Raw genomic sequence first — 7,859 nt, 5'->3', positions numbered from 1 at the left:
AAAACAATCGGGCTCACCACTCACTACTTGACACCTCAATGATTCCCAGGTCCAACATCAGTTTTATTTCTTTCTGCAGCACTGGCACCAACCGTTCTGAAATTCTGTAGCTCTTTTGTCGAACGGGTGCATCCTCCTTCACCCGTATCTTGTGCTGAACCAGTGATGTGAAGCCTGGTGTTTCTCGAAAGAGCTGTGGGTCCACGAGTGGTTTTATATCAGCCTGCTCAGTAGGAGACAAATGAGAAAGGTCAACTGAAGCACAAACTTGAATGTTAGTTGGAAAGAACTTCTCAGTCACCTCCTCATCCTTAACTGAACGCACCAGTAACTGATAGACCGGCTCTTGTCGGCTGTGGAATTCCTTCAACAAGTTCATGTGAAATGTCCGATATTTTTTAACTCTTTCTGGCATATTCAGCTCATAAGTGACTTTACTCACTTGTCTGACGATCTCGTATGGTCCATGCCATTTTGTCAGCAGCTTGTTATCGCTGGTGGGAAGCAATAACAGTACTTTCTGACCTGGAAGGAAGACCCTATCCCTGGCCTTCTGATCGTACCATGTCTTTTGATGTTTTTGTGCAGCTTTCATGTTGTCTTGCATCAATGATGCCATTTTCTCCAACCTCTCTCTCATGGTGATGACGTAGGCTGCGATGTTTTCGCCCTCTGCTTTGGATTCCTCCCAGCAGTCCTTAAGCAGATCCAGGGGGCCTCTCACTTGGCGACCATATAAAAGTTCAAAAGGCGAGAAGCCAGTGGAAACCTGCGGGACCTCCCGGTAGGCGAACAGAAGGTATGGCAGCCATTGATCCCAGTCAGCACCTGTGTCAGAGACAAACTTACGCAGCATACTTTTGAGAGTCTGGTTGTATCTCTCCACTAGCCCGTCCGTTTGGGGGTGATACAGGGTGGTCGTAAGTCCCTTTATCCCTAACAACTTATAAACCTGCTGCAACAACTTGGATAGAAAATTCGGTCCACAATCAGTCAGAATTTCTCTTGGTATGCCTACCCTAGAAAAAAGCTGCAGAAGACAATTAGCGACGTGACGGGCTTTAATTGATCTGAGTGGGAAGGCCTCAGGAAACCGTGTCGCATAGTCACATATGACTAATATGTAGCGATGACCTGTGAATCTCCTCTCTAAAGGGCCCACGATATCCATGCCTAGCCTCTCAAACGGTGTTTCAATAATTGGCAGTGGTTGCAACTGGGCTCGTGCTACTCCTTTGCCTGAGGTCAACTGACAATTTTCACAGGAACAGCAAAACTCAGAAACTTGGACATACATCCCTGCCCAAAAAAAACGGCTACTGATCCTATTCAGTGTTTTGTGAAAAGCCATATGACCTGCCCATGGAATTGAATGACCCAAATCATAACTTTGTTTCTTAACTGTTGTGGGAGTGCTACAGCTTCACACTTCCCCTTTCTCTGGTACAAGATGCCTCCTTTAATCAAGTAAACAGTGTCTGCAAGACAGCTTACCTGACCTTGACTAGCCCCCTCTACCTATGTTACCTTCTCAAACCAGGGTTTTAGAGTAGGGTCGCTTCTTTGGAGTGCACCTAAATCTGAGGGAACATCAAACTCAAGTTGGTTATTTGGCTTAGGGAACAATGCTGTACCCTTTTCCCCTGAGCCTTTGAACTTTTCTCTTCTTTTCTGAGCCCTAGACTTCCTAATCTTCCCTGGCTCTGTTTCGAGAGACTCCTCAAAAAAGGGTAGCTCTTTCATCATTTCCTTTGCACTTTGTGCCCTTGTGACTACATGACAGGGTTTAAATGGCTCAACTGTCATATCTAGAGGAAGTGAGCTTCCAGATTCATCACCTAAGCCTTGAATGTCTTTCTCAGCACTCACTTGAGGGTCATAATCTGACTGATGTATTAGATCAAAAAGAGTGGGGATGTCATTACCAAGTATCACTGAATATGGCAAACTGGGAACCACAGCTACCACTAACAAGTGGGTTTGACCTCCCACTGTCAGGTAAACCTCAGCAGTGGGGCACCTGTGTTCGTCTCCATGCACACAACTTATTGTAGCCCCAACCCCACTTAGCTTTTCTCCTGAAATTATGCTAGAATGTACAAGAGTTTGGAAGCACCCAGAGTCAAGCAAAGCTTCCTCTTTACGCCCATTAATTAAAACAGGGACAGTACAAGCTTCCTTTCCTACCGGCTCTGTGGCTGGTCTTGGAACTGCACACAAAAGAGATGGTTTTGACTTAAGGGCAGGGCAAAATTGTTGTGTATGGCCAAAGTTATGACAGTGATAACATTTAATATCCTGAACTGAAGACTTAAAGGATTTCTTCACATTGTGAGGTCTATGAGAAGGGAGCTGCCTAGAACTAGAAAGATTTCTAGCCTGAACTTGACCAGAACCCTGTTCACCCCCAATGGACTTACTTGGTTGGGTGTAGTGGGTCTCCCGGCTGAAGTAGGTGCTCTTGCTTCCTTTTCTGGCTGAAGTGAAAACCTCTGCGAGGCTAGCTGCTTCCTTTGCCGTCTTCGGATCATGCTCACGTATCCAGATCTCCAGCTCTGGGCTAACCATTCTCAAAAACTGCTCCAGAATTATCTGCTCAGATATTTCTTCTACAGTTGATTTTTCAGGTTTAATCCATCTTGAAAACGGGTCTTTCAATCTTACATAAAGTTCACGTGGCGTCTCACCTGGTTCAACTTTCAGAGATCTGAAGCGGCGTCTGTAGGTGTCAGCAGTGATCTCATATTTTACCAGAATTGCCTCTTTCACCTTATCATAATTCTCAGAGTCTGTTAAATCCATAAGAATGTAGGCTGTGCGGGCTCTACCTGTCAACAGGGGAACCAGACGAATAGCCCACTCATCTCTGGGCCATCGACACACGTTTGCCATTCTTTCAAACGTAGTCAGAAAATGTTCAATGTCATCTTCTGTAGACAGAGGAAAAAGTTTTGGTTCACTTAAAGACTTGGACCCACTGGCCACTGGAATGTCTTCACCTTTGAATCCAAGTTCTTGTTCTTCAGATGTTGTAGGGGGCGCTGGCGCCTCTGGTGGATCAGGCTTATCAGTTACAGCGTTAACTTGTAGCTGGATTTGCTGAAATTGATGCTGCATGCCTTTCCACCTTTGCTCCTGACGTGACAAATCCTTCTCCCACTTTTGGTCTCTGGCTGCTTGAGACCGCATAAGAGATTTCACCAACCCTGTCAACTCCTCCAATTTGTCCTCAGGGCTTGTTGCTGCCATGGCCTCTAGCTCAGATGAAGCTCCAACTCCTTCATCAGGCTGCTCCTCTTGGCCTGGCTTTCTTCCACCTCTTGTCATCATCTTCTCACTGTGCCATGAGTGACACACTTCTGACACCACTTGTAACAGGGCAGCCCTTAGCGGCTGGAAACACAGTGAGATGGACCAAGGCAAGTGTAGTGGAACAAAAAAGCATTTATTTCCTATACAGCTCCCCTTACAACAATTAATTTGTCAAGCTTCTTCACAGCACAAAAAACCACACTCTAATGACAACTGGTAGTGATGGCCCGCTTGAAGCTGACGCTCCGGAGCGTGTGTCGAAAAAAACAACACACTGGTTCAGAAGCACTGTGTCGAGGCTTGCTTCGTTTGGCAAAAGTCACGTGACCAGTGACGTCCGAAGCTTCATTACGCACGTAACTGCTTCGGTACCTGATTCAAACAGATATAAGGAAGTGAATCATCCACGGGATTCGTGGAGTGTGTTGATGGTGACAGAGAGCGAAGAGGTGATCATTCCACTGACAGATATGGAGCCAGCGAGGAAGAGAGGACGTTCTGGCGTGTGGGAATATTTTGAGTTGATTTTGCTCAATTCATTTTATCTGCCGAAGTGAAAAACTTGAAATGTCCAAAATCATGTTTTCATAATGTAAATATCATTACAGCATATGACTTCAGGAACACTTCCATGTGATTTAAAGCTGATGAAGACTACAAAAATGTATTTGACACTATACGTACATGACATTGCTACAGTTTAGAAAATCATTTTGTTTATTGTTTTTAGGTGATAGTCTGCAGGACCCAGGAATACCTGCATATCTACCAACTTGCAGTGTAGTTCCTGCACTCCACAGCCTCTTCTGTTCCATGCAAGTGGATTTTCTCCAGGGCAGGAGAAACTATTTCTAAGAAAAGAAACAGACTCAGCCAGCGCACAGTAACACTAATCCTCTTTTTAAATGTAAATAACAAAAGGGCTACCTGACATTGATCATGTTTTTACTTTGCAAGTTCTTGATTAGGGGTGGGTTTTGATTATCGCCTTTCTGATTACAATCCATGCTAAATTGAATAAAGTGATATTGATTCATTAAAATCCCGTGTCGATTTGTAAATTAACGTTATTATGCCTGAAACGCCAGCATCTCAGGTTAAACCTCACAACATGTCGTCAAACACCATGCAGCTAAAACAGTAACTGGGAGCAGGTTTACGGATTCTGCATACAAACGTGAACACAGAGCGCGGACCCGACGCGTCAGAGTCAGATTTTGGTGCGTCGTCGGGTCCGCGCTGTGTTTGCCTCTTTTTTTTTCGCTGGCTTCTGCAGCTGCAGGTTTCATAACTCTCTGTTTACATCTCTAATTAAGTCTCACATGTGTCAGCTTTCTTTTAATAGATACGAAATTATGGATATATACTGTTAAATGATCAGACTTGTAATATTTCTGACTGAGGCAAAACTTTCCAGATTCCAATCAAATTGAATCGGATCCTGTATCGAATCAAAATGATTCTACAAATCAGTGACGATGCAGCCCTACTCAGCTTCCTAAGCATTTTCCCTTTCCAGTTCACAATCAATCCCACCCCTAGGTCAAAAATATGTATAGGACAATTGGCCTCATCTAATATTTTGTATGAACCTGTCCAGCTGTCCAGTGATTAAACGACAAGTAGATGGAGGCAGGACTTCACAGCAGGGGCATACTCCATAATGTGCTGTGCATTATCATATGTATATTATATATATTGCTCACTTATTGTATTTACCAACATCAAGGAGTTATGAGCAAAGAAAGGCCACCATAGTGCATGTTTAAATAGGGAAAGTTTATTGATCAAAATGTATTACGCAAATACGCATTACATTTTTTTTCAGCCCCCCAATCGAGAAAAGAAAACCAATTACATGTTCAAAGCAACGGAACGGTGGCCCAATATCAGAGAGAACTCCACTCTTGAGTGAGCAGTGATAATTGAGCAGTCCGTTTTATTTTGCAGATTCAAGCTGCTCTTCAAAATTTTCACCACCAGATGTCACCGGAGAGGACTGTGTTGAAAAGCTTCGCGTAATGAACCGTTTTTCAATACAAGCTTCAGTGCTTCGGAAAGCTTCATTTGGCCATCACTAACAACTGGCAGCCTTAAATATGTTCAGCTGTCACAGACTAAACCATTATTCCACTCTCAGGTAAATTCTTAAATCCCAACCTTCCACCACAATATCCAATATATCAATAAGAATAAATAAATACATAAATACATTTTCACATTTACATATTAATAAATATTTCACACTTTAATGTTACACCAAACCCAATGTTATAAAAACCCAGAAACCCAAGCACAACAAGATTCACCACACTCTCTTTACCAATGGTCTCTCCCGGAACCTTTAAATGGTGTCTGGACCCCAGGGGAAACATTTGCCCAAACACCTTGAAGAGGACACAGGCAAGAAAGGTGAGTAATCATTATCTTACAAACACTTATTTGCACCACTTTTATCCCTAGATTTCACACACACACTTGCATTAGTTTTCCTTACTGGTAAACCTTAATCAAAATCTCAATCACCATTCTTTTCTCCTGACAGACAACTAGTGATGGGCAGATGAAGCCCCATGAAGCACTGAAGCTTTTCATCCAATTGGTTCACCCCAACGCGAAGCTTCATGAAGCTTCATTTGCTCTAGCAGGACACCTACTGGACGTAAAAATAATAGCTGGCATGAATTTGAAGAGTGTGGCATTTTGCACACAGCCTGTAAATGTCAACAACAAAAGGAGTGTGTAAAACATGTATATTGTAGTGATGGCAGTATACTGTGTATATTTATACTGGCAGTATGGGAAATGATTATTTGGAAATGCTTGAAATGGAAATGATCATTTACTGTGAGGTGAGGTGTGGTTGGGGTGTGGACAGTAGTTGTGCTTTTGTAACGTTGAGGTATGGACAGCTACACACTGAGGCTTTGTCCTGCCTGTTCACATTTTATTCTGTAAAAACTAAATTTTCACTGCTTTTATGACCTTTTTAGTGGGGAGAACATAGCTAGGATTTAATGATTTAACAAATCTTTTGAATCCTTTGTCCTCCACAATGCTAAATAGCTGGGAGTCCTCAATCACCATGCTGACCAGGTCTTCATCTATTTGAGATTGTTCTCCTGAGGAAAGACAATAAAGATAAAGCACAAATATAAATATCACACACGTAACTTATAACAGTTGTATAATATTGTTATATCATTTAGTAACATTACTGCATCCTATATTATCATTGCATTTGATGGGTCACCTGGTCTTGCTCCACAATCGGTGTTCCCCTTATTCTCATGCAAAGCTCTGTAGTGCCTAAGCATGGATGAGGTGTTGTTGTCATATCCCAGCTCCCTGGCACATAGCAAACACTTCACCTTGTACAAAAGTCAAGACAGCTCAACATAAATTGTATTGCACCATCAGTATCATGAAAATACATCTTCTGTAGAAATTTACATACCTTGTTGGGAGGAATAAGATCAAAATGTTCCCACACAGGGGAGGACATCCTCCTCTTCTTAGCTGGCTCCATTCTCTCCTGACTTTCCTCACTCTCATAAACCTCCATACGGTCTCCAAACTCTCACTAACCGCAACTCTCCATCAAACACCCACATTTTTGAATGAAGTCTGAGGGGTTTATATCGCTGTCATATCTCGCGGCAAAGTTCGAACCACTTCATGAACCAGTCACGTGGTACAGCCGGGCAGCGAGGCTTCGGACGTCATCATTTTCAGCTCCTCCCATAAATGAAGCAAGCCTCGATACGCGCTTCGCGGAAACGCCCCCTCCATTACTCGACACACGCTCCGAAGCCTCGATACAGAACGTCCCATCACTACAGACAACCACCACATTCCTTGATGAGGAGCAGCTGTGCAGGATCTGAAATAAGGCTACCAACTGATTTTAAAATTCCCAATAAATAGTCAATAAATATTTAAACTTCTTGTGTGCAAATCCATGCTTAAAGTGCAATGCTAAATAAAGTGTTTGATAAGGTGCTTTTAATAAAGTGAAAGGTGTGCTCTAAAGTGCTATACAGATAATATAATATAAATAAATATAGTAAGGGAGTCCTCTTCCTTACATGTACATATATACATATATATATATTTTCTAGTATTTCTGATATTTGGAGAGTTGTGTAATCATTTGTACGCATGCTAAAAATCCACATAAGTACACCACCATAACCAAAAAAAACCCACACTGAACCTTTCAGGCAACATCAGCCTGGTTGCTTAAATGAATCTCTGCGTTCATTGTTGATCCCTTGTGGGCGACACAAAGTCTCACTCTGTACTTCACTTACTTGGAGCTTGTCTTGTTGGAGGAGGGCGATTTTTACCCCTCACTTTTCCTTACAACCTGCATCTTGTTTGCTAGAAGAAAAAAGGTACTCATTTAGAGAACATGTTGACAGTCGCCAAGCAATACTTTTGACCTCACATAGTTTAATAAAAAATGGTTGCAGATTATCAAAAGTCTTATCCAGGAGAATACATTCTGAACACCTGTACGGAGATTGCTAGTCACGCAAAACATA

The sequence above is a fragment of the Aulonocara sp. 'chitande type north' Nkhata Bay genome, linkage group LG8 (genome assembly GCF_057382095.1).
Source record: "Aulonocara sp. 'chitande type north' Nkhata Bay isolate Kocher_YH1m ecotype deep benthic linkage group LG8, A_spYH_male_GT1.1, whole genome shotgun sequence".
In the NCBI taxonomy this organism is placed as follows: domain Eukaryota; kingdom Metazoa; phylum Chordata; class Actinopteri; order Cichliformes; family Cichlidae; genus Aulonocara; species Aulonocara sp. 'chitande type north' Nkhata Bay.
The sequence above is the reverse complement of the archived record's forward strand: the minus strand, read 5'-3'. Positions refer to the sequence as shown.